The 10387-nt window shown below is 38.1% G+C and overlaps 1 long non-coding RNA gene across 2 annotated transcripts; it reads right to left on the reverse strand.

The window, feature by feature from the left end:
• Positions 1-2532: 2532 nt before the first annotated feature.
• Positions 2533-5693, reverse strand: LOC147658800 (uncharacterized). 2 transcript variants are annotated; one of them, XR_015291233.1, is made up of 2 exons: positions 5433-5586; positions 2533-2895 (listed from the first exon to the last, which is right to left on the reverse strand). It is a non-coding gene; the product is annotated as an uncharacterized LOC147658800 (long non-coding RNA). The 2 variants fall into 2 exon arrangements; XR_015291230.1 differs by lacking the exon at positions 2533-2895 and adding an exon at positions 4000-4823 and having other exon boundaries at positions 5433-5693.
• Positions 5694-10387: the final 4694 nt, after the last annotated feature.

Below are 10387 nucleotides of genomic sequence, written 5' to 3' on the forward strand. Positions count from 1 at the left end.
TTATTATTTCGTAGATGGGATTATTTATATTTGTAAAAGAAAAAGAAAAAGTAAAAAAGAATTGATTTTTATACAAAAGTTTTACGGACAATTTATTCTTATAGAATTTATTATTTCGTAGATGGGATTATTTATATTTGTAAAAGAAAAAGAAAAAGTAAAAAAGAATTGATTTTTATACAAAAGTTTTACGGACAATTTATTCTTATAGAATTTATTATTTCGTAGATGGGATTATTTATATTTGTAAAAAAAAAAAAGTAATTGATTTTTATATTTTTAGATTTGCTATTTCTAGATTTAGGTAGAATTTCTTAGATTAGTGAAAAAAAAAAAATAATAATTGACTTTTATGCAAGATTCGGTGAAAGAAGGATGAAACTCTTCGTTTCGAGGAGAAGTTCGAGACAATTTATTTTTACTCAGGGTTTTTATCAACGGTAGATGGGATTATTTAGATATGTAAAAGAAAAAATTAAAGAAGAAAGTAATTGATTTTTATATAGAAGTTTTACGAACAATTTATTTTTGTAGAATTATTTTGTAGATGGGATTATTTATATTTGTAAAAAAAAAAAAAAAAAAAAGTAATTGATTTTTATACATGATTTGGAGAGAAAGAACTATAAAACTCTGTGTTCCTCTCCGTTTCGAGGAGAAGTTTTACAAGCAATTTGTTTTTATGGAATTTACCAAGTGCCATTTCTAGATTTAGATAGAATTACTTAGATTTGTGAGAGAAAAAAAAAAATAATAATAATTGATACACGATTCGGTGAAAGAACGATGAAATTCTTCGTTTCGTGGAGAAGTTCGAAGCAATTTATTTTAATGGAATTTATCAAGGACTGTAGATGGAATTATTTAGATTTGTGGGGAAAAAAAAAAAAAAAAAAGAAGTAATTGATTTTTATGCAGGATTCGGTGAAAGAGCTCGATGAAACTCTCCGTTTCGAGGAGAAGTTTTACAAGCAATTTATTTTTATGGAATTTACCAAGGTCTAGATGGAATTATTTAGATATGTAAAAAAAAGAAAGAAAAAAGTAATTTATTTTTATACACGATTCGGTGGAAGAAGGATAAAATTCCACTGTCTCTTCTCGAAAGAGAAGAAAATTTTTACCAAGCAAATTTATTTTTATAAAATTTATTATTCGTAGATTTTTTATTACACTCTTTCTACATCTCTCTGTGAAAAGTTTTAATTCTCTTAAATAAAAATTATTTAAATTTAAAGTAAAAAGAAAAAAAATCAATCGATCATTATTTACCACGAAACTCTTCTCTTCCTCTTCCTCTCCGTCGTCGAGGAGAAGTTTTAACAAGCTTAGACTTTATCCGTGGATGGAATCGCTCAGGCGAGAAAAAATTCGATCTTTGCACTCGCGATTCGAAGAGAATAAAAAGAAACGAAAGGAAAACAATCGAGCGAAACGAAAAAAGGTAGGAAACGTTGGAATCGTGGTCGGCGCATAAACGGGGGAGGGGGTGGAGGGGCAACTGCGAGGTTGGAAAACAAAAGGGGCGAGAGAGCATCGAAGGGGGCTTCGCCGCGGTGGGGTCGCTCGATTTCCGTTCTCTCCCCCCGGCCGAGGGGCATGGGATCGATAAAGTTTCGAGGGTTCCACCGCCGTCCCCCCCTTTCTCTCGACCCCGGAATTGCGAATTCTTAAGCCGAGTATCCGCCAACGTTTCGCCATCGGAATAAACGACGAACAAATTTCCCTTCGAGAGAGAAAAATCCCCAATTTCCCTCCACGCGCATGCTGGTTTTTTCTTTCTTTTTAAATTTCGACAACTTTCGAAATGATAACATTTACTCCTTTATGCCAATTGCTGAACAAATTTCCCTTCTTTCCCGAGAAAAAAAGAAAAACTTGCGTCCAATGGTGGTTTTTTTCTTTCTTTTTAAATTTCACTTTCGAAATGATAACATTTATTCCTATTATGCCAATTGCTGAACAAATTTCCCGAGAAAAAAAGAAAAACTACGCGTCCACCAATAGTGGTTTTTTTCTTTCTTTTTAAATTTCACTTTCGAAATGGTAACATTTATTCCTATTATGCCAATTGCTGAACAAATTTCCCGAGAAAAAAAGAAAAACTTGCGTCCAATGGTGGTTTTTTTCTTTCTTTTTAAATTTCACTTTCGAAATGCTAACATGGTATTCCTATTATGTCAATTGCTGAACAAATTTCCCTTCTTTCCCGAGAAAAAAAAAAAAACTTGCGTCCAATGGTGGTTTTTTTCTTTCTTTTTAAATTTCACTTTCGAAATGGTAACATTTATTCCTATTATGCCAATTGCTGAACAAATTTGAGAAAAAAAGAAAAACTACGCGTCTACCAATGGTGTTTTTTTTCTTTCTTTTAAATTTCGATAATTTCACTTTCGAAATGGTAACATTTATTCCTGCTATGCCGATTGCTCGAGTCACGTTTCCAACAATTTATCCTCAACTTGAAATCCTTCTCTTCGTCGGTTTATTCGAAAAACTATTCGAAACTGTAATGATTAAATTACACGTATATATATATAAATCCTATATTTATCCCAGGTACACGGGAGTAGAAAATTGAGGAATATAAGATAAGCGTGTAAATTAAAAAAAAAAATATGTACGAATCGTGTGTCGACGAAGGAATTGGCGAGTATTTGGTCGGATTTGGGTGTTGTTTATTCCGTCCCCTCAGGCTAGAACGTGTCAGCGGGGGGTTCCCGTGGAGAGTCGGGAACCGACGATCGTGGACGATGAAAATTTCGACCCCTCGCACGCGCCGATATCACTTTTATTCCCGACGATAATAAATTGCCCGCCTAGATAGGGGTGGATAGGCCACGAGAGATAGCGCGGATGGTGTTTTGGAAACACGGGGAGGAGGTGTCTTCCATCCTTGGATGGAAAGAGATTGGTTAAAAATCTCGAACGAAACAGCTACTTTTGAGTTATTAAAATATATTGAACAGCATTTGGTAATCGATCTCGTTCGATCGGTTGGAACCAGTTTCTTTCTTCCTCTTTGGAACAGAGTATTAAGACTCGTTGAAGAATGTAATCAGTTGTAAAACATTGTCGAATACCTGTTATAGTCGATTCGCTTTTCGCGTGCAACCTGGTCACTTTGAACCAGTTCTCTCCTTTGTTTGTCCTCCTCGTTTCGGGAAAAATTGACGGTCGATTTTCTCTATTCTTTCGAATAAAATTTACTTTAAACAACGTTCGCTCGTATTAATTATTACGAGTTTCACAACGAGTTTTTCGGTTAAAATTATTAAAAGTAACTAACAATTCAAATTTTCGCTCCATCAACGATATGGCGGCAATATTATATCAAACGTCCGAAAAATCGATCGGTCTTCCTCGTCTTTCAAATTAAGATTATCTACTTCGATTTCACGGGAAGAGACCCGCCAACGTCGACTTAATTTCCTTCGCAGAACCGATACTTCCTTTCTTTTTTTTTTTTTATTCCCTATTTTCTCGACACGACAAATACGCTTCTTTTCGAAGAAATCCCCGAAAAGGATTAAAAAGACGAGTAAAGAGAAAGAAAGAAAGAAAGCGAGGCTCGTGTGTCGATGGATTATCCAAGAAAGGTGGTTGCCAGAGGTTGGGAACAAAGGGCAGTCTTGCAGGCGCCGTCTGGACTTTCACCCCCTCAGACAGAGACACGACAGTGGTGGTGGAAAGGCGCGAAACGGACGGACGGAGCTCGGTCTCAGCTCCACGAGCGTGTCACCCTCGCAAATGGAAATTGGATGGAAATTACACCAATTTTTTCGGCCACTTCCTCCGTTTTTTCCGTACTTTGTTGCTTGTTGAGAACCAGCAATATATATATATATTTTTTGATCCAAAGAGTTTGAAAGAGTATATACTTTTATACGTATATATATATATTTTTTTAATCAACAAGTTTGAAAGAAGAGAGGTTGAAAAGAGGAATAACAGCCGTACGAATATTTTTCTTCCTTTTGTCTAAGAAAATTAACTATATATTTTTACATATATATTTTAATCCAAAGAGTTTGAAAGATATAATAAAGCTGCACGAAAATGAGTTACACATTTTTATATGTATACGTATTTTTTTAATCAACAAGTTTGAAAGAAGAGAGTTGAAAAGAGGAATAACAATCATACGAACATTTTTCACTCTTCGTTTTCGGTATTTTGTCCAAGAAAATGAGTTACATACTTATGTATATATATATATATGTATATACTTTTAATCAAAAGAGTTTGAAAGAAAAGAAAAGTAAAGGCGCATTTTTCTTCCTCCGTTTTCGGTACTTTGTCCAAGAAAACGAGCTATTTACTTATATCTTTAATCCAAAGAGTTCGAAAAAAGGAGAATGGAAAGAGTAATAAAGGCACGGCTGAGATCAAACTGTTTTGGACAAAGAGAGAAGGAAATTACAGCGGTAAGACAATTTTTCTCTTCGAGATTTTGTTCGAAAAAACGAGCTATACATTTATAATCCAAAGAAGAATCTCGAAAACAGATAAAGTTAGAATATGTACGCTTTTCTCCTCCCATTTTCGATATTTTGTTATATACTTTTATATATACGTATTTTAATTCAAATAGTTGGGAAGAAGAATGGAGAGAAAGGGACGAGGGGGAGGAGTTGATCGAGTTTTGTATTTTCGTTGCCTGTGCGACGCGGAACGACTTTCACGCACGACTACTTCCAGATTTATTTCGCGAGCCGTGATTCACTTAGCGCCGTCGAACGTCCCTTATCATATTTTTCGTCACTTCCTTCGTCCGTCCTCTTCTTCCTCTCCGCCCCGCCAATTCTTATCGGCTGACGCCGCTTTCATCCGGACCAAAACGAAAAGAGAAAAAGAAATCCTCGATAAAAGGAAACAAAAAAGAATTCGTTCGCTTCGAAATCCCGCGAAATTCGACGATTAATCGTTCCGCGAGTGATTTTCGAAACCGACAGGGTTAAAGAGAGAGTCGAAGCTTGAACGAAAAGATCGGGAGGGGATGGAATCTGTGATCCCCGATTAGAACGTTAATGAAAATTTAATAGTTGAAATTACGTGTAATAAGTTAGTTTCGATAATTTATCGTTCGAAACGTAACGATAATTGCAAATAATGTTCGAGGTTACACGAAAAAATGGATCGATAATTACCTAATTAATACCTAATTAAGCAATTACTCGAAGTAACTTTATTCGAAATTTTTAACCAATTAATGTTCTGAATACGGATCGTCGATTTTTGAAAAATACGCGTGAAAATAATACGCGTCCACAGTGATGGGGGAAATTTATTAATTGAAGTTACGAATAAAATTACTTTCATACACACGTCGCGAATAATTGTCAAATTGTCGAGGTTATACGAGGAGTGAATCAACTGTAACAGCTACGAATAAACGTTATTGGATTTTAATGTAATCAGCAATTACTTACAAGTAACTTTACTCGAAATTTTTAACCACTTTTACTTTTTCAACGGGCCGAAGCATTACTTTCTCAATGCCCGGCTGTGATTAGAATCAATTCGTCTTTCGACTCGGACGGACGTACAGCAGGAAGTTGCCGAAAGCTCGCCATGGCTGCCGTTGTTTTTATTGGCGATCGATCGATAAACATTTACATTTGACGTCCCATTTCCGAAGTCTCAGAACGCACAGAACGCTGCCCCTCTCTCGACAACTGTCTCGAAACGATAAAACAACACGCCCCCCTATTATTTTATGATTTCAAGATTCGAGAATCTAGGTCGAGTTTAAAAAAAAAAAAAAAAAAATCAAAAATTCTTCTCCGTCTCACCTTTCGATCGCCTATTTTTAGAAAGAAAGAAAGAAAGAAAGAAAGAAAGAAAAAAAAGCGAAAGCGAATTTTCCTTCTTTCGAACGTTACGAAATTTATAACCAAGTTATATCGATCGATATGTCAGAGAGAAAGAGAAGGAGAGAGAGAGAGAAAGAGAAAAAGATTCCTTTTTTCCAACAATTCCTTTCTTGACCGAGCCTTATTCTCGATTCTTGAAAAATTTCGATTTTCGTAAATGAAGAAGGCGCGCTTGTAAATTATAGCCGCATAATTTACACGTTAATATATAGGTATATCGGCTGAAGCCGGGCATGAAATGTACACACGGACGAAATTGCTTTCACGGAGGATACGTCAGGGCTTATCCCATTTGGACAGCTGCCAATATACCAATAGGCCAACTTGTAGGATGCGCCGAAAATAACAGGGGACTAGCCACGAAAAGTTTCAATGTACAAGAGCTGTCAATTAAATGACAGCCGGCCAGGGCTCGTTAGCTCTTATCCGAGAAGAAACCGAGAACCGAGTAATCGCGATCGTGAATCATAAATTTTCGATAAAAAATAAAATCCTTGAATTTCTTCTCCACGTGGACACGTATATACAACAACAGCTTGGGAAAATATTTGTTCTCGAAACGAACAACAACGCTTTGCTCGAGCTGCTGGAACCTTCCTTTTTTTCGAGATTCGAGTGGCGAATTTACATTCGAAATTACGTATGTATCGTATTGCGTGCGAACGGATGATGAATGGGACGGTGGTTTTGGCCGTTAGATACTTGGAAACCGAGTTACAAACGATAGTTTCTATCCAGCCCACGCGACCGACCAACGATCGACGAATACAATCTTTACAGAAATAAATAATCTGCTTTGTATTGATCGTTGTTCATATTTCACCAGGCTAATTATCACAGACAGATTAATGTTTCTTCCCTCCGAAAAATTTTTCGCTATCCTTTGTTCTCGCTCTCGAACGGTAACCAGTAACGCGTTACAACAACGACATTCGTGAACCATTAGAAGATCGAAGTTTGAAACGAGTGTGGAAAAAAAATTAGCCAATGGAAATTTTACGAGCAATTTTACAACTCTATCGCTTTCAAAGATGTTGTATCATCGATTTTCATCAAAGGTTTCTCTTAAAAATAAAAAATAATAAGATTTTATAAAAATACGTACTTTAAATATTTATTCGTGTGTACCAAATTGAAAAAGATTAAAAAGTAAAAAAAAGTACGGTTCTCGAAGATTGGAATTCTCATCAGAATAACTCCTTAAACGATGAAAATATTTCTTGAAAATTTCCTCCATCAAAAATTCCGCGATAAAGCGTCGAGTTTCTCGCGGAATTCAGAAACTCTATATTCTCGGGATAATAAAATAATATAAAGATATAAGATATTTAAATACAATTAAATTTATTAAGGATGATGTTTTTTTAAACTTTTCTCGAAAATACGATAGAACCTTCCAATCGACTGAAACATCACGAGTTCGATTTTCTTTCCCCTTAACTCTTTCTCACTTTCAAACGAGTTCCAATTTTTGCACAAATCGATTTTTCCACACTTCGAGAAAGAAGAGATTCGTCCGTCGTGGAAATCGAGCCAGCAACGAGCGAATCTCTTTTTCCCCCCCCTCCTGGTGGAAGAGGAGCAAGCGAGAGCGTGAAACGAGACACGCACAAAGTTTGAAACGAGCGGTGTCTATTAATAGCGCCAGGGTTGATGAAATAAAAAGGCAGAAGCGTAGGTGGGCGTGAGAACGGCGTGGACGTTGGAAGGTCCTCGAAGCGGCTATTGCGTTGGACGCACGAATTCGCGATCGAATTGTTGCGCAACCATCACAGGACGAATCCTCCATCGATGATTAACGACACCGTGCACCTCTTGGCTCGCGCGAGAAGAGAGAGAGAGAGAGAGAGAGAGAGAGAGAGAGAGAGAGAGAGACAGATTCCTCAACTTAGTCGATCGAACCGTCGTCCGATTTACATAACTCGTGCAAACTCGTGCCAACGAACGCGTGTGTCGCGAAGATTTATGGATTGTTTTGCGTAGTTTGATCCTCGCGAGCTGGTCACCCGAGAGGAGTGGGTTGGATTCCGTTCTTTTGAATGGGGAAGAAAGAGAAGAAAAAGAGTCCTCCTTTCTCCGATACCAACGAAAGAAATTCGATCCCTCGCGTCACGGTCCGGGAGGGGGAACGAAGTTCGAGAAAAAGAACGTGTAAAAAAACAAGTGAAGCGAGCGTTCGCTTTAAAAGGAGTTTAACGTTAAAAGTTCTCGAGAGAAAAGGAAGAGTGGAACAAAGGAGGAGAAGAAACAACGAACGAACGAACGTCCACCTGAGCCAACAACTCTTCTAATCTCTCGTTTTCGCCCGCGTATTCAGAAACCGACAACAAAATCTTATACCTCGCGTGTATATAGCCACGAATAAAGTTATGCCTCGATAATTTATCGTTTAAAACGTATAATACAAAATAATTGGAAATAATTGTAACGGATAAACGTAATATTCGAACATTTTAATAAGCGATAACTTAAAGTAACTTTTTCAACGAACTCTGCTCCCAGGATTTCGAGCAAAAATTACGTGATTCTAAAACCCCGTTTCATTCGACAGATTATCTCGAAATTGATCGATATTATCTCGCGTTGCTTCGCTCGCCGTCGAAGTGAAATAATTCGGTACGTAATTTTATCGATTATCGGGGGAAAAGTGGGAGAGTGGTTTCGAAGAGAGTTAGCGCGAGATTTTATCCGATCTGGCAGAGGCGTGCGCGAAATTTGGCAAGCGGCTCGGATATTTGCGCCCAACAAAAATCGCCCCGTGTGCACAATGTAGAACGAGGCTCGTATAGCAATAATTTTCCAAAATCGCCCGCTCTCTATATACCTATACATCTCGTAAAAGATATAAATATAACGTACCGCGTATTTCCGAGAACGTGACCGTCTTAGACGCGTGGAAGGAATGCGTTCTAGAACGCATGCATGAAAGGGCACGAGCGTTTTATTACTTGTTCCATTGTTTCGAAATACCTCGCGCCAACGATCGTCCCCGATTAAAAACGATGCGAAGGGAGGACTCGGAGGAAAAGAAACATGGCCTACAACAGACGAGGGAAAAAAAGCGAAAGAACTTTTTCTTTTCTTTTTTTTCGAAAACGCGAGATCCGAAATTTCAACGTGGTGCTCTTCTTTCTCTTTGAAAGAGAAGAGAGAGAGAGAGAGAGAGATTGCGGTGAGACGATTAGTCACGCGTTTGGCAAAGGTGGTATCGCGGACGAGAAAAGGCGGTCAACGATTCGACGGAGGGCTACTTGGCACTGTGCGCCGCCCGTTTGGATCAACAGGAAGCGGCGCAACGTGGTGACGTGGTGTCCAGGGATTTCCTCTCCTCTCCACGAATCGCGCACGCAGAAAACACCCGGAAACCGGTCTTTTACACGCGGTCTAATTATACGAAGGGGGGAGGGGGGATTTGCCCCGTGAAAATGGGTCAATTTGACTCGCAGTACGAGAGAAGAGGAGAGAGAGTCGAAGTTGAGAAAAGTAAAAAAAAAAAAAAATAATAATAAAATCCGGTCGATCCGTTTTAAATTTGTTCTTGTGAAAATCCGGTACAAAGCGTTTTTTATCTTTTCGTTTGTTACTTACGACGCGTGGTTGGGAATGGTCACGTTCTACAATAGCGCAAACGACTTTCGAAATGGCAGCTTTTTCCCCTGAAAACACTTGCGCGTAGAAAATACGCCGATTCCAAGAATCTTGCTTTACAAGTTTATTATGCTTTTCGTTAACGCGTCGTTCGCGCTCCGTTACGCGATGAATTTTATAACGTCGTTTTCCCGATTAAAACGATATCGCGCGAGATTGTGTAAAAAAGAGAGAGAGAAAAAAAAACGAGAGAGAGAAATCTAAGGAAAAGCCGAAACACAATCCAATCGCCGAGGAGAACGAGTTTTTCCTTTTCTTTAAATCGCGCGATAAAACGTTTCTCTCTATCTTTTTTTTTCTTTTTCTTTTTCTCGTTTTTTCTCGTAGCGAAACTTTTTTGCGCCCCGAAAAATTTTCACCGCTCGTAGATCTCGGTTGCTCAACGACGAACGTTGTTGTTGTTGGAGAAAGAGAGAAAGAAAAAAAAGAGACGGGGAGCGAACAAATTGCCGATTGCGCAACCTCTGTCGTTATCGCTGGATTTTACGCGTGAAAATTTATTCACAATGGTGTGCAATTAAACTTAACGATCGAAATTCCTGGCCCGAACGAGTCGAAACGTTTCAATCTCGTTGATCTCGCCACGAATGACTTTTTCCATCTTTCGCGCCGATCTCGATCGAATTTCGCCGATCGTAAATCATTCGGATTCGAATCGAATCGAATCGAAGACTGAAATTCTTTTTTTTTCTTTTTCAATTAAAAGATAAGGCTATTCTTGTCTATCTATAATAATATCGAAAGCGTCGTACTGTATGGAGAGAGAAATATTGAAGAAAAATTGCGCAATCGTGACAATCGTGCAATCTTCCTCTCAATCGGAAACACGTCGCTGTTATTCTTATAATAATCGAGTTCCGAAC

This window comes from Apis florea, unplaced genomic scaffold (genome assembly GCF_048593485.1).
Source record: "Apis florea isolate Af1SG1 unplaced genomic scaffold, ASM4859348v1 contig_1615_pilon, whole genome shotgun sequence".
Classification (NCBI taxonomy): domain Eukaryota; kingdom Metazoa; phylum Arthropoda; class Insecta; order Hymenoptera; family Apidae; genus Apis; species Apis florea.